We start from the raw sequence: 23,288 nt of genomic DNA on the forward strand, positions 1-23,288 counted from the left end.
ATGCACTTTATCTCCCTCCCAGCATGCAGTAATGTCAGATTACGCCTGATCTATGTTTGCTGTTTGCTATTCCCCCCCCCCTCTCTCTATTCTCCAACCGCGCACCATTTCCAGCTCCTGAACTAGATTGAAAGGGATCACCCAAAGTCCTGTAACCTACTTCGACAGCGATGCCTTTCGGATTTTGTTTAGCTCCCTGCTAGAGATTTGAATGAACATCATCATGACTGTATATCTCTGTCTTTGCTCCGCCGCCGCCCCTCTTTCTGTTCTCTCCCCCCCCCCGAAAAACCCCGCCGCTCCCGGCTCCTTCTTCTGAATTAATCTACTAGATAATGAGAAGCAACAATGTCTTAGAAGACATTTTTTTGGTCTTTATTTAAAAGGGAAGGGAGGGAAATTAAATCTTCCTTGCCTTTTTGGAGAGAGAGCGCTTCCTGGAATGAATGGAAGAACTGGCGAGGCTTTAAACTTTCAATTTGATCCTTCCATAAAAAAAAAAGTTTCTAGGAAGCACATGACTCCCCTCTCTCCCTTTGGTAATCTAACAGGAGCGACTATTTGGAGGCAAGTTAACATCATCCCAAGCTTGAGCAAGCGAAATAATAAACTAAAACACAGAAAGTGGGTTTGGGAAGCGGACAGAGTGGAGTGGAACAGTTCATTCTGAATTTATCAGTACTGTACCTCTCTTTGACTGTGTGTCAAAACCTGCTCTTTTGATTTATGACCTGTTTGCCTTGCCAGCCTCTTCCCCTGGACTTCTACCACCCATTTGCCAAAGTTTAGAAGTCCTTAAGATCCTAGGCTGCTCATGAAGTCTAGATCCCAAGTCTCCTCCTCCTCCTCCCATTGATTGTTCAGTTCACATAAATCTTGACTTTTGCTAACTATGTTTGAAGATTACTCTCAACCACTTGTACACTGTACTTCGGAAGAACCAGGATCCTCCCACTCTGGCTACATCCCCATCCCACTTCACCCCCTGTTTTTTAAGCTTGTAAATAGCCCATGTTTGGCTATGAGGAGGGAGTCTAAGCCTTTGCATTTCTAAGTGAGTCTTTATAAAGAAAAATGAAAAGGCTTTAAATTGTCAGAGCGCACGTTTCCCAGCTTCCCCTCCCCATGGTTCATGAAAGCTACATTCTGCATAAACATTTGGTTGCATCTGACTATGTAATGCAAGCTAGGTGATAGACCAGCTGGTAAAAAAATATGGTAAGCCAAGCTGTTCAGCTTTCAGATTGCTGAATTTGATAGTAAAAGGCACAGGGAGGAAAATATCTGTCAAACATCTCAAGAGGGCAGAGAAGTTGAAAGTATAGAGTGCAAAGAATACTAGATTGTCAGGGAACAAACTAGCTAGGGCTGTATGTGTACAGATACACGTATGCATATCTGTGTACACCAATGTGTGTGCACCTATATAGCTTTATATACCAGTATAAAGCCACTGAAATCAGTAAGGGGGTGGTGGTTGTTCTGAAAACTCCTACTGTATTTTGTAACTCTAACCCTTGACAGAAAACACTTTGGGCTGGCACTTCTGAATGCCTTCCAAGGTTTTATTTGATCCAATTAATTTCTCTCCTTTGTTTAAAATCGCTGACATTTCCCCCCCTCCCCCATTTCATAATATTGTGATACGGACATACCTGCGAGAACTTAACTGTTTATCTTAGTAAAAATCCTAGGTTAACTTGGCAAAAACTGATTTCTTTTTTTTCGGGGAGGGGAAGAACTCAAGAGATTTGAAGCTATTCTGCATGGCATGTCCATAGCAACATGCTTACAAATATATAAAGTGTTTTTGTTTTGTTTTGCTATCTCTGTGTAACTTTTCATATGAGCTGAATAGGTGCAGAAGGCAGGAATATAAACGGTGTGTTCGCTCTTCCTATGTCCTGCTTTAAAGAGCTCGCTTTCATTTTCATTTTGAAACTCAACTTTTGAGTTGATCGCCCTCTTTCCTTTTCATCTCTCTGATGAGGTGCGTGTTCAGAGTTTTACTCTCATTTTTGTTTGTTTGTTTGAAGGCGGGAGAAGGAACCGGTTAAATAATCCATTATTTAGCCTTAACAGACATGTAGCTACCAAGGTATATAAACAGAAATGGTTAAAGGGGGGGACGGGACGACGAGAATGAAACCTTGCCATACAATTCTTTTTATTTACCATTTTCCATCTGTGGTTTTAGCTGGTAATACAAACCAATATCTCTGTTAATCATTACCCTTTGTTTACATTCTCTGTGTTTGACTGTAGTTACACACACATGGAGATCTGTACAGGTTGTGGAAGTTATTCACAACACAACATGCACAATTCACATGAAAACTCGAGTTGCGTAGATAGAGGATGTTCTTGCAATCTGTCCATCCTCCAACCCCCCCCCCCCGGCCCTCTCGGAGCCTAATGTTGTTTGTGCATTTTGCTGAAATCAGTATTCTCACCTGTCAGACCCGAACTACATTGTTATTAATGCTTACAAGGACCGTTCTGCACAGGCCGTGGGGTGGGCTACAAGGAGACATTGATTATATGATCCAGGCATTTTGGGTGGTAGTCCAGTTTCTCAGTCGCCAAATTTTTATCAGGAAGAGGTATTCGCCCCCCCTTTCCCCTCACTGCCTTTCTATCACATTGATTTATTCTGAAACTTCCATAACTTCACTTTACATCTTGTGGGGAAGCAGTTGTCCCTCATGGAAAGGGGAGTTGATCCAGTTTCTCTTTTGCTTTGCTTGTTTCCTCCCCCTTCCCTTGCCCTTAACTTTGGTAACACAGAAGCCTAGAAATAAAAGTGTCTTCTGCATCCTCAAGAAAGACTGGGATGAATCTGGGACCGTATTAATCCTCATTGGTGAATTAGCTGTTTGTTGATCCAAACTCAGGACAGGTTTAGCATGCACACAGAGAGATTGTTCATCCCTTTTGTTGTTAATGTTGTTTTTTTAAATTGAGAAGGGGTTCTACCAAAACTTGAAAGGCACTCCAGACAGCTGAAATGTCGAGTGCAAAAGGTACTGAGAGGTTCCAGCTAGAACAAGCTTTCTGTTTCTCTGGAATTATGGAGTGGTGGGTTTTGATGAGGTACTATGTGACCGCCCACTTTCATTCTAGGATGTGCATTAAATAATAACAATTAAAAAACACCACCAATATTTAATTTTCTTGTTGTTTTTTTCAAAATAGAGACACAGCCTAAGTTAGATACAGAAAGGCAAGCCAAGGTGAAGTTCTGGCTTACTCAAGCAATTGATGAGAGGGACCTGTAACTTCAGCATTAGGGAGGCTGCTGTGAAATTTTACAAGAACAATTAAGAGCTCAGAAACGCCTGGCATAAATGCTGAACGTCTTCATAAAAACCTTGTCAGTGAAAAACAAAAGGGGCTGCTTGACAACCTTCGTGGTGTGTGGGATGCTTTTTTTTTTTCAAACCTAAAGTAACTGGCACATGTTGTCATGATTTCTCTGTAGACCCAAAGAATAGGCATCGGAAGACAGAGATGGGCACATGGACACACGAGGCTTCAAAGTGAAGGATGGGTTGTACTCTTGATAAAGAGCAGGGGAGGGAGGAACGGAAGGGATTCTTCATGTAAAATATTTATTGGCTCACTTGCTCTGAAAAAACAATAATTACGGGGGGGGGGGAACCTAAATCAGCAGCTGACAAGGAAAGTTCAAGGAGTTTTTTTTTTTAAGTAGTCTGTGGGGCAGTAAGATCGCAAAAGAAGAAGAAGATGATGATATTTGTGAATTGTGTTTTTCTTGTCATCTTTGTCCCTTGCTGAATTTGTTTTAGTGTCCCTTCAGTGCCACTAAATGACAAATCCTTTCCCTGCCTATATGGCAGTTTTTGTCTTAGCTAAAGTTTCCCAGAAGAGATGCACTGCCCCATGCTTGCCTCTTGTCCCCCCCCCCCCCGAAAGTGGAAAAACTGACAGCCTTCCGTTACTGGGATGGGTCAGAATGGTATTCCACAATGCCCTTCCAGAGTGAGTGTACTACAGGCCACCCCCCGCCCCCCGCCTTGCTCCCCTTCAGAAGCCAAACTGTGTGGTGGTACTGGTACTTGGCACATGGTGTCATTTCATCTCCATGTTCCCACCTCTCCTTGTATTTCCCTGCTGCATTGATTTGTACCCATGGCCTGGGAATAACCACAAACATCCATTTTGTCCAAACAAAATCTGGCCCGCTGACGTCTCTCTGCATGAAAGCAGAAGGAATAATGTGTTTTCAGTGTGTTCGTTTGGCACTTATTTTCGAAGTGATTTTGCACACTTGGGTGGTTTCTCCTTTTCTTTTTTTCTTTAGATCTCTAGGAAACATGCTGGCTATAACTTATCTCAGGGTTGTTGTTGTTGCTCCTGCTGCTGCTGCTGTCTTTAGTTTGTAGCCTGTAGATTTCAACGAACATTTCAATAGATTCGTACCTCTCTTCTCTGCTAGAATGGTGAGGCAGGGCTGGAGGCTATTTTCTGAGGGAGCGGAGAAGTGACTAATTCCATGGAAGGAGCCCTGAGCCTCTGGCTCGAGCCAAAAGCAGGATTTAAGTTGGCCGGGTTTCGGGCTGGCTGGTTTGCCATTGGCACTTGAGGGGTTAATTTGAGAAGTGACAGGGAGAGGGGTGGGTGGCCAGTCAGCTGCCCCCTCCTGCTGTCCTGCAATCAAGCCATGCTACTTTAAAATGTTTGCTTGTGAGGACAGTGTGTGTGTGTGTGTGTGTGCACGCGTGTCCATGCGCCTGCTACCTTGAAGAGCCCCCCCCCAAAAAAACCTTGTTTATTCTTTTCCCTCTTGTCCAGAGACATTAAGCATAATGAATGCATGAGGTATTTACAGCGTCTTAGAGAGCTTCCAACTAGCAGCAATATCTGTGTCGGAGCCTTATTAAAAAATGTGACAACCTGTCTTGTTGTTTTAGCCATGGTGCTTTTTGATAGGGGTTGAATAAGTTTCTCTTGGCTCCTTCGGAAATCTATATTTTGCTTTGGATCAGGCTGCATTTATTTAGCTGGCAAGTGTGTGTGTGTGTGTGTGTGTGTGTGTGTGTGTGTGTGTGTGTGTGTGTTTCTCAAACAGATGATAAAGTGAACAAATGACAGAACAATATCACTTTGGGCAATTTATCACATTAGTTGTTTTAAATCTTATTGCAAAGCAAATATCTTCACCTACCATTTAGTTAAGTAGTGTCAGTGTTACTGACACACACAAACTCAGGAGGAATCCCTACTCCAAAATACAGGTAGCACTTGACACACTGTGCGTTTTGATAACGCGATAATTTTAGGAGAATCTTCTCAAATACTTTGCACTGTTTCTCTGCTCTTGCCAACAATTTTGTTTAGGGGGGAAAGCAGAATCTCGTGGGAAGGAAAACATACTCGAAACACATTAAAAGTGTTTTATACGATTTTGGAAATGCTTCTGTATTTCCGACATTCAGAATAGGGATGAATTGGCATGTATTTAAATAATAATAATCTTAGGGTGATGGTAAATGAAATCAGCTTGGAGCAATTATTGGGATGAGGAGCTTGGTTAAACTCATCCTCCCCCCCCCCCTTTCCTTCTGTCTGCAAATGTGCTCTTTAATTAACATGGGCTAAATTAGCTCCTTTGCTAACACTCCAAATAAAGTGGGTTGCGGACCAAGCTGCAGCAAAGGAATAGACTGAATGGTGTGGTTTTTGTTTTTGTGAACTTCTGCTTGATATTTTAAATATAATGCCTGATACTGGATATCAGCCCTTCTGGGTGATTTGAGTGAGATATTTGCTTCCTAAAGGCAGGAGAACAGTTCAGGGCTGAATTCAATTTTTAGCTCTCTCTCACTATTATTATTATTATTAGTGGTAGTAGTAGTAGTATTATCCCTCCTTCGAAACTGCCTTTTCCAAAATCCATTTTGTCTGGCTCCCTTCTGCTCTGGATATCGTGCACTGTCTAATCCAAGACAACCACTAGGGGGTTATTTGTGAGCAGATACCGTACCTTCCGTTCCTGAGAATAGCCATCTCTCCTCGGCAGCCCTCTTACTCCTGACCTTTGGTAGGTGGATAAGCTTTTGCAGCTGAAAAGTTTTGCCCAAACCAGCGTATCTTTATTGCACAATAGACTTGCTCACAGAGGAGCCGGCAGGAGGGAAGACCCAGTTCCCTAGATGTCAACGGCCGAGTTTTTCTTTTGCAAAGGACTTGCTGAAAGTCCATAAAGTGAGGAATCGTGGTGTTAAAGACGAGAAATTATATGGGAGTGTGTTTCTCCAGTGGGTGAGGGGCGGGAGGAGCAGAGGATTAAGACGTGAAGAAGTGAACCCAGCTCCCACAACTGCCACAAACATCAGAGCTTAATCTGTTGGGATTTGGTCGTGAAACTTGTTGACAGTTTTTGTCTGTTTGTTTGTTTTTCTAGTGTGCTTGACATTTCTGGATACCATGTCCTTTGGCCACCGTTCTTGTTAACTCATTTATTGGAGTGGGTATAATAATTATAAACATGCAAGGCATTGCCGCGTTAGCAGGGGCTGGTAATTTTACACCTTGGAAATCGGCATTGCACCTGCTCAAGGGGGAGAAATTGCTACCATCCCAGTCCGACAGATCTGTGTAGCTGCAGTGGTGCACAGAGTGGTCTGTGCTGGCAGGGCCACAGAAGCAGGCCGCCTGTGCAAAAACTGCATGGAAGAAGACCATCTTGTTTGCTTCAACCCCATTCTATTTTAAAAAATGTGTTCTGGCATTACCCTCACAAATTATTACGTACCAAAGGCCGGCTCCAAAAATATCATGGAAAATATATTTTATAAAACACTTGTGATGCCTGATATTAGGGGCAGAATGCAGCCGGAACGAAACATTTCAAAGCCCAATTGATTTCAGTGGGGGAATTAAGCACATTCTCTCTTTTAAAAAAATCCCTCTTCCCTCAAGTTGAAATCAATGAGACTTGGCTGGATCATTCCCTGGGTGCTAGCAAATCACATCCGTACGAGTCACATTAATAATCTCCGTTTAAACCATGTTCAGAAATATATCTAGATTTGTTTTTCACTTGGGATAAACTGTGTAGCAAAGGTCTGCATTGCTCTTGGAGGTAGTTTGTTAAAGGTCTCCACTGACATCTCAAATACAAATAAATGTTATATCAGCTTTTTGCTTCTTTTTCCCCCTTCTACATTCCACGTTGTTCCAGGACCGCTCTTTTGTAACTGGGAAACTTTCTGATTTCCGTCGTCTGACAGGCACTATCCCTGCCGTTCCAGTCACAATAAATGCTGTATCTTAGGATATGTTTTGCTTAAAGGACGGCGTTTCTTAAGAGGAAGGTGAAGGGATTAAGCGACAGCCTTGGACCCAGGATTTCCTCAATTATACTGGCACACATACCTTAAAGTGCTACCTCGGATTTACGAAATCCCATTTGGGGGGGGGGGAATGTTGCGACCCAGTACACCGAGATGTGGAGCAGGGCACCTGTCTCTGCAGTGGCCAAAAAAAAGTATTTAGAATACAGCGCTGTCGAATCATTCCCCAATTCCAGCCATATTGCACACTGGTTATATGCCATGAAGCAACTTCATGCACAGGATGTCTAGAGGTAATAGTCCTTTCGCCAGAACAATAGTAGCATATTTCCACAAATGTTGTAGTCTTAGTTTGGCTCTCAACACCCATGTGTTCTGCTCATCATTTTGTCCGAGCCATTTGGTGAAATTCTTCTTTCAGAGGATCAGGTTCATTTTCACAGAACTAAAGATGACAGGTGTTAATATTCTTGATAATTTTAACAAACTTGACGAAATACTCCTTGCTTTTTTTTTAATCCTGTTCCCCCCCCCTCCACCACAAGTATCAAATCTTTATACAACCACCATTCTTCTGTTAAAGGGGTACTTTATATTAAATTTCACGAGATACATCAATGTGTCGTTGGTGTCCTTGTGGTTTTTTTTAAAAAAATGTTTTTTCACTCTTTGTGGTGTCGTGAAATGCTACATTGCTTTACATTTAAGTTTTGTTGAGGATCTATATTACATCCCTTCTATTAACCTTGCTGCGAACGTACCAAACGATCCACCCTTTCTTTGATAGAAATCTTCTAATTCTGAAATCTTGCAAAGTCCTTAACAGAATGATGCTTGCCTCATATTGAGTAGGACCATAATTCATGTCTTGCTTCTGGGCTTCTCATATACATCTCATTGGCCGCTATGGAAAACAGGATGTAGCACTAAAGAGGCCTTGATGATGTTTCTCAGGACACTTAGGGGGGGGATTGTTGGGTTGTTGTTGTTGTTGTTGTTGTTGTTGTTGTTGTTGTTGTTTCGGTTTCATTTTCTATTTTTTATATTGTGATTTTATGTTGTGAACCATCCTGAGATATATGGGTATAAGGTGGTATGCAATTTTAATAAATATTACTAATAATGATAATAATAGCTCAGGGGCTATTTCATTTGTCTGGGATAATAAAGCTTCTGTGTGCATTTAGATGACAGCCTGATCCACAGTTCTAATGAGTGGGTGTACTTCAGTACCATTTTAGTATAGTGAGCAGAATGTTTGACTTAGAGTGGGGAGATTGGTTCAAGTCCAAAGACTCATTCATTGGCCTTTGACCAAAATGCCCTATCTCATTCTCAAGTGAAGAAGGCACATTGCTAAGGATGGGTGAGTGAATCAGGATATTTCCAATCCATTTCAGTTTCACATCTTTTTGCATCCCATAATTATGTTCTTGTTTCCATATTAATCTGTGGGTTGTTGTTTGGTTTGTTTGTTGCGTATATAAAAAATCCTCTTAAAACATCTCTGCATGTGCATTTTCACTCAGACATATTTAGATGTGTGTTTGCTTTAAATATATATATTTAAATGTGTACTCTAAGTTTAAGCTGTCAATAACTGCTTCTCAGCATTTGGAGAACGGGGGGGGGGGGGGCTACTAGAATGTGAAACTCCAAGAGATGCAAATCAGAACATTTCATGTAGGAAATAAGGAAGATACTTGCAGAATGTTTTCATCAGTCTCGGTGATGACCATTAGCTTAGATTGCTTTAAAAGGGGACCAGACAAAATTCATGGATGATATATAAATATCTATGAATAAGGGTCCTTCTCTCTCCCCCCCCCCCCGCCATGACTGCTTAACGGTATCTCTGACTATCAGATTCTAGGTTAAAATGACAGGGAACGCCTGCTGGCCTCATGCTCTGTGGGCATTGCAGAAGATCTGGCTAGCCACCTCTGGCAACAGAAATGCTGGACTAAATTGACCCGGGGCCTGATCCAGCAGCGCTCTTATGCTCTTATTGCAAACCATTTTGCACATTAATAGTGCAAGATAAGAAAAAAAGCAAGATAATCTTACTGTAAGATGTAAGCTGATGACAATTTCAAGCTGTTGATTTCAATGGGATTTTGTCCAAGCAGTTTGACATAACTTGGCTTTAATAGGATTTTCTAGGCTCCAGGATCATTATCTCTGCTTAGGTAGAGACAACTCTGTCATTTTTGTTTCCTCTCAGTTTCTCATCCCCGTGCCCCAATCTTCAACTCAGTTTACCCTAATCAGTCTGCAGTTTTTTTAAATTTAAAGAACTCAGGAAAATTCGCCACCATTTTCGTGCATGTTTTTAGTCCTAATAAACACATTTTTTGTGTTTATATTTTCCCCAATATAATGCATTTTATTCTATTTAACTAGTATATGCATTTTTTACATGCACTTTCCTCAAACACATCCATTTTATTTTATTTTTTGGAGAACGGCATCACAATATTCCAAGGGGGGGGGGGGAATTGTGAAGGACAGCTGTGTTTCATATTTTATATTAAGTAGTGCTAATGGGGTCACGAAGAGTCGGACACGACTAAACGACTAAACAACAAATTAGGCAGGTTCGCGTTAAAACGTTAACCAGACCAAATTTCCCCCAGCCTTCCCTCCGCCTAAATATACTTGTTGAACATTTTGTATCCTCGGCAAAGTGTTAAATTTCCACTTGTAAAGCAGAATATGCCATATTGTTCTTTTGTACCGGTAACCAATCTAGCACCTAGTGTGGTTGCAAATGTCAATTTCTTGGTCGATAGGGAAAAGATAAAGAGGCTGTGTACCGTCCTGCTGTTGTGAGCAGCAAAAAGGGTCTCGCGCCCCATAGAGCAACGATAATGTGGCTACTGGCAAATTGGGGCTAATTGCCAGTGGCAAGTAGAAGAGCTGCTTTCAGAAAGTTGCTAACTTCATGCCGGCGATACGGTGTGCAATAAATGGGTTGCGTGTTTCCATGTCAATCCCTAATAGTGTTAAGCTGAAGTGCATTGCTTATTTAACTGTTTCACAATAATTTCATCCTTTCTACTCTGAGACATCAAAGATAGCCAGAGTTTCACTGAATCATAAAATTGCAGAGCTGGAAAGGGACCCCAAGGATCGTCAAGTCCAAGCCCCTGCAATGCAGGAATTATGCAGGGATAAGTTTCAATCAGAGAAGTACAAAATCTTTTGGAATGGGGACGAAAGAAGCTGCCTTATACAATGGTCCAATTAGCTCAGTACTGCCTGCGCTGACTGGCAGGGACTCTCCAAGGTTTCGGCCAGGAGTCCCTCCAGCTTTACCAGATTTGCTGGGGATTGAACTCAGAACCTTCTGCATGTGAAATCAAAGCCCCAGTGGAGGCAGCTCCATTTGGATGAATGGGGCACTAATCCACCAAACTCAGCCTGCTCTCAGCCAGCTCCCTACCTACTTTCCCACTTAAAACCCAGGGCCTGTGGATTTTTTGGATTATTTAAAGAAATATTGTAGTATGATAAATTCGCGAGCAGGATTTGAACTACAAGCAACAGAAGGAATGAAAGATTATCATATTGTACTGTTGTTATCAGAGAGAAGATAAGGTGCAGCGGAGAGGGGGATAATAATTTTAAAAACCCACCGTGGAAAATGAGTTGTGAAGTCGATAAAAGAAAAGAAAAAATTATTATGTATTGAAGTGAATATGTGATTTTTAAAAAATAATAATAATTTAATAATATATAAATGGGGGGGGGCAGTCCATGGGATGGTCCTACCTGTTAGCTTCCTCCTCCCTAAGCCTCAATGACACCCCTTTGTAGAACTGAGCAGGGAGGGGACAAACGTAGAATTAGTTGGCTTTGTCGGTCATATTTTTTGGCTTCACCTGCTGTTGGTCTCCCTGCCTTCCACCCTACCGGTTTCAATGGGCACCAGGTACCACTGCAGCACCCCCAAAGTCCTTCCTCCAAAGGATAGCTGGGTTCCAATCAGCCCAGTAGTCTGAGAGCTGCGGACATATCAGAATCCCCAAGATTGATTTCCTCAAGCACCCCAATGTCAGACTATTTGTCTCTGTAGCCCAGTATGGTCTACTCTGACTAACAGCATCTCTCCTGAGTCTCTGGCAGAGATCTCTCTCATTACCTACTCTTCTTTAAACTGAGGATGTTGGGGGACCAAATCTGGGACCTTCTACATACAAAATATCTGCACAAGCACTGAGCTATAGCTTCGAAGTGGCACGAAAAATGTTGGGTAATCTGGATTGATGCTCAATGTCAAAGAAGAATTGTTGTTGTTGTTATGCTGCTCATCTGACTGGGCTTCCCCAGCCACTCTGGGTGGCTTCTAATAAATTACAAAGCCACAGTAAATATTAAAGACCTCCCTATACAGAGCTGCATTTGGATGTCTTCTAAAAGTCAGATACAGTGGTACCTCTACTTACGAATAACTCTACTTACGAATGTTTCTACTTACGAATGGAGCTCCACCCGCCATCTTGGATGCGGTTTAGACAGGATTTTTTCTACTTACGAATTTTTAGATAGGGTTGCTTCGACTTACGAATTTTTTCTCCCAATGCATTCCTATGGGATTTGACTTACAATTTTTTTCGACTTACAAATGTGTGTTCGGAACGCATTAAATTCGTAAGTAAAGGTACCACTGTAGTTGTTTATTTCCTTGACATCTGATGGGAGGGAGTTCCACAGGGCAGGCACCACTACCAAGAAGGCCCTCTGCCTGGTTCCCTGTAACCACCAGAAGACCCTTGGTTGGAGCTGCATCCCAGTGTACATCCCAGCTGAACAATGTGGGTGGAGATGCTCTTTCAGGTATACAGGGTAGAAGCTGTTTATGGCTTTAAAGGTCAGCAGCAACACTTTGAATTGTGCTCAGAAACATAGTATGAATGTTTGGTGGTATGCCTGAGCTTTGAATGACTATCATTCAAAAATGATAATAATAAAAAATGAATGACTATCATATTTTGGGATCAAGGAATTTCCTCATCCTCATCTGAAACTGCACCTTTGTCTAGTTGACTAACAACCCTGCCTCCACCCTGCCCTTTCTCTCTCTGAGAGAGATTTCATATCTCCCCTCTGCCTCTTGTATGTGGGTTAGCTCCTTAGACTGAAACAACAGGAAAAGTGAAATAAAACTATTCTTTGCTAGGGTTTCCTGAGCGGAGATCTACCAAGTGTGCATTTCTATCCCCCAACTCTTCCCAAGGCAGCGATTTAAGAAGAAAATAAAAACAACATACTGAATTAAACACATCAACAGCCTTAATCTTAAGATTGTACCACATCTGTTCTAGAAACTATTATGGTACTTTGAGGAGGTGTTCAGGCTCAGGTTTTGGGCAAGAAGGCTGTAATAGCATCCTCCATGCGAGCTGCTTGGCAATATGAGGACACCACCACAGCCCAGTTCACAGCATGACAGTACTGGGGAAGGGCTATGGTTCATTGGTAGAGGACATGCTTTGCATGCGAAAGGTTGCAAATTCAATCCCTGGCACCCCCAAGCAGATTTCCAGGTAGGGTCAGGGAAGACTCCTGGCTGATTCTGCACAATTCTTTGTTCCAACTGCAAAAAACAACAACAAACCCACCTTTTTGCCTACACCTACAACTAGGTATGGGTTCTGCTAAACTTTCTCAGCTTAGTTTGCATATTATGCAAACTATTTGTTAATTTTGAAAGTTGTATGATGGCCTGGAGTAGGGTTAAGCAATCTCCCACTCCTCCAACACGCATTCTGATTTCCCACTCGAAATTACCAGTACTCCTTTCAGGGCAGGTTTAAAGGAAGGAAACAGACGGTTGAGTTTTCTAAGATAATGCTACTTGTAATAATAATAATAATAATTTATTATTTATACCCCGCCCATCTGGCCGGGTTCCCCCAGCCACTCTGGGCGGCTTCCAACAAAACAGAAATTCTAAAATACAGAAATCCATCAAACATTAAAATACAGAAATCCATCAAACATTAAAAGCTTCCCTAAACAGGGCTGCCTTGAGATGCCTTCTAAAGGTCTGGTAATTGTTGTTCTCTTTGACCTCTAGTGGGAAGGCCTTCCACAGGGTAGGTGCCACTACCGAGAAGGCCCTCTGCCTGGTTCCCTGTAACTTGGCTTCTCGTAGTGAGGGAACCGCCAGAAGGCCCTCGGAGCTGGACCTCAGTGTCCGGGCAGAACGATGGGGGTGGAGACGCTCCTTCAGGTATACCGGACCGAGGCATGTATTTGAACCTTCAAAGGCTAAATAAAAATTAAGGCAATTGTAGATGTTAAAGGTAGCAGCCCTATGCCCTCTTTCCTGAAATTAAGCCTCACTGTGGGCATTACATCTTATAAAGTGTGTCTATAATATTTTCACCAATATGTGCATTTTCATGCACACTTTAATATATGCATTTTTTGTACTCATTGCTCAGCTGGAGAACTGCACTGCAAAATTCGGAGAAGTGCAAATTTCAAAGGGCCATATAACACTGGTCCTGAAAAACTTACATTGGCTCCCAGTACATTTCCAAGTGCAATTCAAAGTGTTGGTTGCTGACTTTTAAGGCCCCGAACAGCCTCAGCCTGAAGGTATACAGTTTTTAATTGTGTCCGGGGAGGAGTCTGTGAAAGCAAAAGTTCAAAATAGGCATTCACACGATACACAGCTTCTATAATTGCAACCTGCCACGTGCCTGAATCTCTCTGGCAGAATGAAAGCTGACTGTCACCATAGCAAGGCTAGAGTGGAAGTCTGCTTAGTTGAAGAGTTGGTTTGGTGATGCTTTGCTGGAGTGAATGAGAAACACGCTGTTTGTGCGGCTGCATGGAAGTTGATGGCACATGGGGCTTCTGCATGCAACTGAGTACTTGATTTTTGGGTAAGAAAGAGTCTGACCTCCGTTGAGCTGAGGTGTGCTTTGTGGGTGGTAATTTTGACTGAGAAACCAAACCTGCCTTTGGCAGAAAGTGACTATGTGGGTACTGTACAGCATAGAGGTTCAAGATATACACAAGGTGGCTTAAAAAAAAAGGAAATGCAAGTGTTAATTGCAAATTTTGCAAAGCTAGTAATAGAAATGTCAATAGGGAAAGGGGTGATTAACACTTCTAGTTCAGTCTGCTGTTGCAATCTTACCCCTACCCCCAAGAAGACTTTCCTCTGCACTGTCAGACCACTGCTACAACCAAATTAGAAACATAAGAAGCTACCTTATACAGAATCAGACCATTGGTCTACCTAGCTCAGGACAGCACCGTTTAGATTGGCTGGAAGCAGCTCTCTAGGGTTTCTGTCAGGGGACATTCCCAGTATTTCTTGGAGATACTGAAGACTGAAGTGCAACATTCTGCATGCAGAGCTGATGCTCTACCACTAAACTCCCTCAATAATAATAATAATAATAATAATAATAATAATAATAATAATACAAAACTCCAGATAGCACTGCATGAGATGTTATACACTACTCGCCAGGCAAAAACATTCCTCTTCTCCCAGGACTTTGGCTAATTCAACAATCAATGGGCATTGATTATGTATTTTTGTGTTTCTATATTGTCATCTACCCTTCGAGTGAAGGGCAGTACAGAAATTAAATAAAAAATTAAAAAATAAGAAAACTCTTTCTCAGGACAACCTCCCCTAACCCAGCAATATGGGCATAAGAATGCTGATCTACTCTGCAGGGCTGTTGTGATCCTTGCAGTCAGAATTTCCCCACTATAACTTGAGTAGAATAATGGTGGATTTTACTTGCATTGAGGGGCTACTTAAAAAAAACCAAACTTTAGTACTTAAAGAATAATATTTACCCCTGCATGAATAATACCTGAATCAGAGCAAGAACTGTCTTTGCCGGCTTCTGCTGTCTGCTTGTGGCATGTTTTATTGTGGATAATACAGGTTAATCTCCAGAAGGGTTAATGTGCAGAATATTCCGCAAGGGTGTGTGTGGATTAGATGGTGGAATCATCTCCAGAACTTTGATTATAAAATAGGGGCATGGGGATGAATGGGCTCAGAATGTTTGAACGAAAGGCTGTAATGGTGCTTTGCAAATCTACCTACTTTCATTTGTGGTCAGTAAAATTTTTAATGTTTCCCAGTTGCTTTGTGATTTTAAAAAAAATTAGGGTGGGATGCAATTAGAATAGAGAGTTCCCAGTTCCTTTTTTTAAGAGAAGCCTTCTGTCCACAGCCAGAAGATTCCAACTTGATTTCTGACCCACCAGTAAATTCAACAAGTGCTTTCTGATCCTTAGATCCTTTGCCAGACTCTAGCTGTTTCCGTGGATAGGAGTAAATTGCATTAGGAGGCCGGAATGTAAGAGGCAAGACCCAACGTATGGGATCTATCTAAGCCCACTTTATTAACTGTAACTCTAGGAACTTATGAACCGCACAGGGGAAAGTGTGGGAAATATTCAAATCCTGTATCAGGCTCCTGACCTCGTTGTGGTAGGGTAAGCCTACCATGCAGGAATGAAAGTTGGCATTAATTCCCCCTCTTCCCACCCGCCACACCTCTTCAGGTGGGGAGGGAGGTCTTCCTGATTCACACTCCAATTCCCATCATCCCTGACCACCGGCCCTGTCAGCTAGGGGTCATGGGAGTTGTAGCCCCAAAACATCTGGAGGGCCGAGTTTGCCTATGCCTGGGTTAATCTCAAAAGTGATCCATGCCCTACTGCATGGAGCCCAGAGGCCCGGGTGCAAATACTCACAATTTGTGCCGACTTCTTCCCTTTCTTGCACATCCCTGCTAAGTCACCAAATGAGGTCAATCAACATAATTATCCCACTTCCCCAGCTAACTGCACCTGCCTAGCACTGCAGGATGGAGTAGGTGAAAAAAAACCTCCACCTCCCTCAGTTAATCACAGGAGAGGACAATAATTCCTTCTGGGCCCCTACTGTGATCACCACCTTATCTGCATCCCAGGAAGATGGGCCAAGTGGCTCGTCTTCAGAGAGGTGGGGTTGAGGTGTCTGCTGTTCCTACACAGCACAGGTGCCCGTCCAGGAGCTCAGCTAGACACAGTTTCCTGCCAGGCTTCCATTCCCTCCCACAAACATGCTCCCTCCCAGACCCACTTTTGGGGCTGGACTGGGGGAGCAATACCACTTTTATGCTTTCGACTAGGTCCTGGTTTTGTCCATTCATAGAATCATAGAGTTGGAAGAGACCACAAGGGCCATCCAGTCCAACCCCCTGCCAAGCAGGAAACACCATCAAAGCATTCTTGACATATGCCTGTCAAGCCTCTGCTTAAAGACCTCCACAGAAGGGGACTCCACCACACTCCTTGGCAGCAAATTCCACTGTCGAACAGCTCTTACTGTCAGGACGTTCTTCCTTGTCAGTATCCTTCTTGAACTGTGGTGCCCAGAACTGGACACAGTACTCCAGGTGAGGTCTGACCAGAGTGGCACTATTACTTCCCTTGAGCTAGACGCTATACTCCTATTGATGCAGCCCAGAATTGCATTGGCTTTTTAGATGCGTTGGCTTTTTCAGCTCTTGAACTTACAATGTGCCTGTCAATTGGCTTATTTTTTTAAAAAACAACAACAACATTAAAATAGAAAGATAGCCAAGAAGACAGAGAGAGAGAGATGCAAATGTTTTAAACACGATGACTATTTATTTAATTTGTTTCCCACTCAGTTGATAGCCTGTTTGACCATATGGGGTACTTCACACCTATTTAAGTTTTAAAATATTACAATTTTCTTTCCCTAGTCGTAGCACTGAGGTGAACTTAGAAAACATAATATATTCATGTTTGCGCATATATGTGTATATTTGTGTGGCTATGCAGATCTCTCTTGCACGCATGCCCTTGATCAGAATCCTGCTAGGGTCTCTATTCTTCACATAATGGGGTGGGGTGGGGAGTTTATATATAGCTACAGAGATGACTCCAATTTGGCCCCAAGTGTTTCTACGCCTTTCTTTTTCTGCTTTTTGCATTATGTAATTGCAAGCGTATTACATAATTTTGTACAGCATTAAAATGCGTTTGGGCCAACGGTGGCATTTCCAACAAAGAGGGCATAGCTCAGTTCTTATATGTTTTATTATGGCTCTTACTTGCATAATTGGGCTTTCTTTTTCCCTTTTTTGTGCCAATGATTATCATTATTGAGAAACTTTAGGGTTGAGGCTCTGATATTTAAGGTTCTTTTAATTATTATTTAGCCTAAATGTGTGATATTGTAAGTGTGCATTCTGCTGTTAAATGCTGGGTTAATTAAATATTTCTGAATGCTCAAACACTTTTGCTCCCCTTCCCCAATTCTTCTTTAAAGAAGCTACCAATCTGAAAACTTTACTTATCAAGAAATTTTTCCCCAGTCAGAAAACCCAGAATGTTTTGGAGCCTCAAGTTATTTGTCTGGGTCCTAAAAAGGGGGGGGGGGTGTTGAGGTGGACAGGCAGGCATGTTTACATAAGGGAAACTGAGGAATAAACTGTTCAAAGGTTGAACAGTTGATGATGAAAATCACATCTCCGGGCATCCCCTTCCATGTTTTTATCTTCTAGACTGCCCTTTGCCATATCCCCCCATTTTAAGTTTCCAAGAACTGCAAATTACAGATTTCTTACAGTAGTCCAATTACAATCTCTAAAGGTCTCGCTCTGGCAAGATGAAATATAATACTTAAATTACTTAAATATGTAAAGTAGGGGGCTTTGGAATATCATTAATAATGATAGGTTCATGGATATTTACAGCTTCTGATACTCCCCCCCCCCACACACCATTGCTGCTGCCTTGATGGAGGTGAACGTATAACCTCCATTGCTGCCAATGATCTGAGTATGAGAAAGAAAGATAGCTTTGTTGGAAGAGCTCAAGACTCTCAATTTCAAGGTTGTGGGTTCGAGCCCCATATTGGGCAAAAAGATTCCTGCATTGTAGGAGGTTGGACTGGATGACCCTTGTGCTTCCTTCTGACTCAATGATTCTATGTGACAAGCCCATTTGGACCTCAGGCAGCTGAGTGGTTAGTATTAAGCCATGGGCAGGAAACCTGTAGCCCTCTGGAATTGTTGGACTATTGGCCATGTTGACTATGGCTAGTGGAATTGTCTGATAACTTCTGATGGGCTGTGAGCTGTGTCTCACCCATGTTCAAAGGAAGTACAGTTGTAGCTTGGAAATCAAACAGAATCCGTTCCTGAAGTCCGTTTGACTTCCGAAACGTTCGACTTCCTGAGCGCGGATTCTGCAGGAGCTTCCTGCAGCCAATTGGAAGCTGCGGAAGCCCCATTGGACGTTCGGCTTCCAAAAGAACATTCAAAAACTGGAACACTCACTTCCAGTTTTTGATCATTCTGGAGCTGGAACATTCAACTTCCAAGGCATTTGGAAGCTGAGGTACGACAGTATCTCATAATGGATTACATGAAAAACTGACCTCCAATTCTGGAAGTTAAGGAAAATCAAATATAAAATCAAAAGTTTAGTGAGGAGGAGTTCCTTGTGAAATGCACAAGCCATCCAACCCATAATTTTAACTAACTCATGGTCCCCCATGCAGCTTTCTAAACACAGGGAATAAATGGGGCAGAACAGAAAGTGGAAAGTGGGCAGCTTCTCTCTGCTCCCAGTTGTACATAATTTGACTGCTGGTATCTTTTTAGGATACAGTCCTGTGAGTACGCCCATTAGGGACACAGCTACGCTTCCTCCATAGGAAATCAGCTGTATTGATTTAAAACATTTACCATACCCTCCGTCTCTAGGAGTAGTATCCTAGGTGGTGGCTTGGAATTCTCACTTTCTGTTGGTGATACGGCTGAATGAGATTATTATTTTTTATGCTTAAAGTAAAATTGGCATTAAAGGAATACACACAACTACAAAATAAGGACATTTCTCATCTGCACATTGCACATCTTACAGGTGCACCTACAGTATTTCTAGTGTACAGCTGAAGCCGTATTGTGGAAATGTGACATGTAGGTGGTTGAAAAACGCCTGCAATGCACATAGGCTTCCCATTAAGCTGGCCTTGGTTGTGGCTCCCTGTGACATGCGCTCTCTGGCAAACTTGGACTTGTGACTATGTAATGTGTGAACTAGCTCTTTTTTTGAGGCACAGTTCACTATTTGTGATTGTTGGTCCCCTCCACCCACCTTAATTATACATCTGGGGAAAAGTAGTGGAATATTTTCGGAGAGTTGTGACTAGCTTCATCGTTCAGCTTCAAATGCTCAATGCTCAGTGCTTGTACTTGAAGGCTAAGATTCAGGCACCTTCTATGAATATAAGAAGTCTGTTTTGCAATGCGCATGCATAGTCTCACAATTTATACAAACTAGATTCCAACCATTTTCTTGGTGCTCGGCTTGAGTGGCTGACAGAGGCTTTAAGTATATGAAAGAAACCACTGTCCAAGTTTATGAATGGGGTCACTTTTGTTGGTATCTTGTGGGGGGGGCAAAGGTGTGTGCGTCTGCGTGTGTTTTAATAAAACCTTGGGTAGCCAATGACTTTTCTCCAGCTGAATAATGAAAACAGCTACCTCGGCCAAAATTCTCTTCCTCCTTCGATGGCGGTCTCCTCCTCCCCCCCCCCCCCTGCCAAAACCAGTCTCACACACACACACCCCTGGACTGAAGAAAAGTTTCTTAGTTCTCTGTTTTAAAATGGCCAAGTGTATTAAGCTACTCCAGGCAAGTGGCCCTTACCACCCCAGATGGTTTATGGAAACAAAATGCTGTTTGCTTAGGAATAGGTTGTATGGCGGTGTCTGTTGCCCAAGCACTGCGGAGCGTGTTAAATCGGGATAGAAGTTAATGGACCAAGGACATGCTGAGATTTTAACACTTTTCCATTTGAGCTGAATATACAGCTTTAAATCAGGATGCCTGTCTTCCTTTAATGACACAACAAGGAGAAACAAAGGATTGACGGTTTAAACACCCAGCACAAAACTGCCATTGTTTTGACCCAGAGCTGCTTCAATCTTTGCCTGTGGAATACAGATTTCGGGGTTGCAACTGGGTGGGCATTTCTGCATCATCATCATCATTATAAAAAAAGTACAAAAGTGGGTGCAGATTTATATTGAGTTAGCATTTGCTCGCTGATACCGACCCATGCAAATTGAGAAATTACTGTTACTTAAATATTTAGGGCTGGATTCAACTAACCTGGTCCACTAGCAGGAGCCAACACAAGGATTCGCACTAGCCCCATAGGGCTTTCCCACTCTCTTCCCTTGTGTACCCTCATGTCTCCCCCAAATCCTCTAGGGAGGGTTGGGAGAAGCCCCAGAACAGGAGGCAAGCAGAAATTCTTGTGTTGATGGAACAATCATATCAGCGCAATGTTGAAGTCCACCCATAAAAGCATTCGTATGGTATTCAGCTAAGCTTTACTCAGAACAGAAATTAATGGACCCAACTTACTCATGTTCATTCTTTCAATAGGGTCTACCATGTGTGTGTGTGTGTGTGTGTGTGTGTGTGTGTGTGTGTGTGTGTGTGTGTTTGTGTGTGTGTGTGTGTGCGCACACACACACACACACACACACACACAGCCTAATACAGGGTGGGTGTATAGGAGCCAACTCCTAGGGGCAAAGGTCCCTTTGGCCCCTCCAATAAAATATTTGAGGGGGCTGGCTGTTGATGGGTTGATGGGTATTGCCATTCAAATGGGTTTTGTGCATTGTCTTGTGATTGATTCTGTGGGGCAGGGCTTACCTGCCCCCCCCCAAAAAAATATGTTGGCACCCCTGGGATGGTGCACATGTCCATGAATACATGAAGACTATATAGGAAATAGTATGCTTCACAGTAGTGATGAAGACTTTGACCAGGTGAGCTGTTTGCCTGCTCAGTCTGCTGCTTGGATGCTAATCGTGGGTTGGGAAATTGAAGTTTTCCTGGTGTCCCTTTCTAAGGCTTTGTATCATTCAACCAGACTTGGACTGGGCAGCCCGTCAAATAGAGAAACTCCTTGAAACAAAGGACTGAACCTCTGCTATAAAGTAGGTCACATGGCCACGTCAGGCTACGGTGGCATATATCCTAATTTTTATTGTCACCTGCAAAAGTGGATCCAAAACTCTGAGAAGGTCTTCACGAAAAACATAAAAGCATCACTGATGGAACATATATTGAATCCTTTTCCCCATGGCATTTTCCTGATATAAATCCCCCCCCCCCAAAAAAAACTTTTTAAGCCTTGCTGTTGACTCTGCTGAGAATAGCAGAGTGGAATTGGGTGGGGAGAAGGATTAGAAACTGAAAATTAGAGGCTGGGATATTTAAAGGAGGGGAATGGAGTAGGAGAAAGAGTTAAACACTCATGCTCCCCCCCCCACCAGTGGCTACTTTAAAGTTTTGTTGTTATTTTTTAAGTCAGGAGATCCGATCGCAGATCTCCTGCTGTTTGGGCCTGTAGTCTTGGAGACCTGAAATTTTGGAGACAAGGTGCATTAAGTAGAGAGCGTGAAAACTAGAGACTTGTTTTTCATAAAATAAAGGTTGAGCTGGATGCTGTGCTGGAAGAAAAATGCTGTTGTTCTTGGGGCACTGCCCCGGTCTATTTGCTTTTTATTTAGCTTATATCCTGTTCTTCCTTTGAGAAAGCTCAGACTACATAAAATGAAGGACCCAGTAGCCTCCTTATTCAGTCCCTGATCAGGGAACCACATCTCTTTAAGCATTATCTTTTCCTCAGGATTAGGCGTTCCCAGGACAATCAATGGATGCTGGCTATATCTCTAGCTAACTTAACCCCTTCCCTCCAGCTGCTCCTTATGATGGTGCTTGTTCCTACAAAAGTCGGGTGAAATTCATTTCCGACTCATATCGGATTTAGGGACCTGAATTATGACCGTTCTGAGGCCAGATACACTGTGATTGTAATGGGGGTGTTTGGGTGGGTGTGGAGGGGCCGAGCCTGAGAGTGTTAGTTTATTAATCCCACACCTCCCCATGCTTCCCCATAGCAACTGAGCTGACATTATTTAACCAGATTATTGGCAGAACAATTCTTCATGATCCATACGATGAACAGAGTTTTCTTCACGAGCAGGAAATAACAGCTTATCTGGCTGGCAGTGAAGTGAATGCATAGGGATCAGCTTCTGTGTAAGAGGAAGGGTGAGCTGAGGAGGTGGGAATCTTGCTTTTTTTTTTATTTAAAGGAAATCCCAATCGAAATCAGTTTTGACCATAATGTTCTTGTAAACTTCCAGAGAGGAAGGCACACTTGATCAGTGTCAACATCTTGTCCATTTTCTTTCAAAACTTCTCTCCATGTGCTCCATACATTATATGCTTCCTTTGTAGAGGGCTCCAGGCCGCTGTGGTTTGAGTGAGATTTCAAAGCTTGCATAGGACAGGTTAAATTTGAGAAGGCTGCTGGTGGCGTCAATGTGGGGAGGGGTGGGTGGGATGAAGGGAAGCATGGAAACGTGAAGCGAGGGAGTTTCAGAGTCGAAACAACTTGCCGATTGTCTTCCCTATTATTATTAGGCTTAAAGGTTCTAACAAGATCCTTGGGTTATTTGATTTGATTAACAGCGCTAATTCTTAGTTGCCTAACACCATTGATGAAGGGGGAACAAGCAGCCATCTCTCCCTCATGCCATACACATACCACAAAATGTCTCAATGCATCAGTCTCTTGAAACAGGCGCCCGCATTGTGCTGTCCAAACTCAGTTAAAAGCTGGCTTTTGAGAGTAGCCATTCTGAAAGCTGGGTGGGGTGAGAGGGGAGAGAGAGGGAGGAAGGACATGGCAACTACTTCATAGAATCGTAGAGTTGGAACCTCCTGCCATGCAGAAATCTCAGGTGGCCTTCCAGCCTCTGCTTAAAAACCTTCAGTGAAGGAGAGTCCACAACCTCCCGAGGGAGCCTGTTCCACTGCTGAACAAATCTTACTATCAGAAAGTTCTTCCTGATGTTCAGTCAGAAT

At 42.7% G+C, this 23,288-nt stretch overlaps 1 protein-coding gene across 15 annotated transcripts in view; it reads left to right on the forward strand.

Annotated features, from left to right (window-relative positions):
* SOX5 (SRY-box transcription factor 5) overlaps positions 1 to 23,288 on the forward strand; it is a 723,673-nt gene that overhangs the window by 358,778 nt on the left and 341,607 nt on the right. The gene's annotated exons all lie outside the window — the stretch shown is intronic.

The sequence above is a fragment of the Zootoca vivipara genome, chromosome 9, assembly GCF_965207765.1.
Source record: "Zootoca vivipara chromosome 9, rZooViv2.hap1.1, whole genome shotgun sequence".
In the NCBI taxonomy this organism is placed as follows: domain Eukaryota; kingdom Metazoa; phylum Chordata; class Lepidosauria; order Squamata; family Lacertidae; genus Zootoca; species Zootoca vivipara.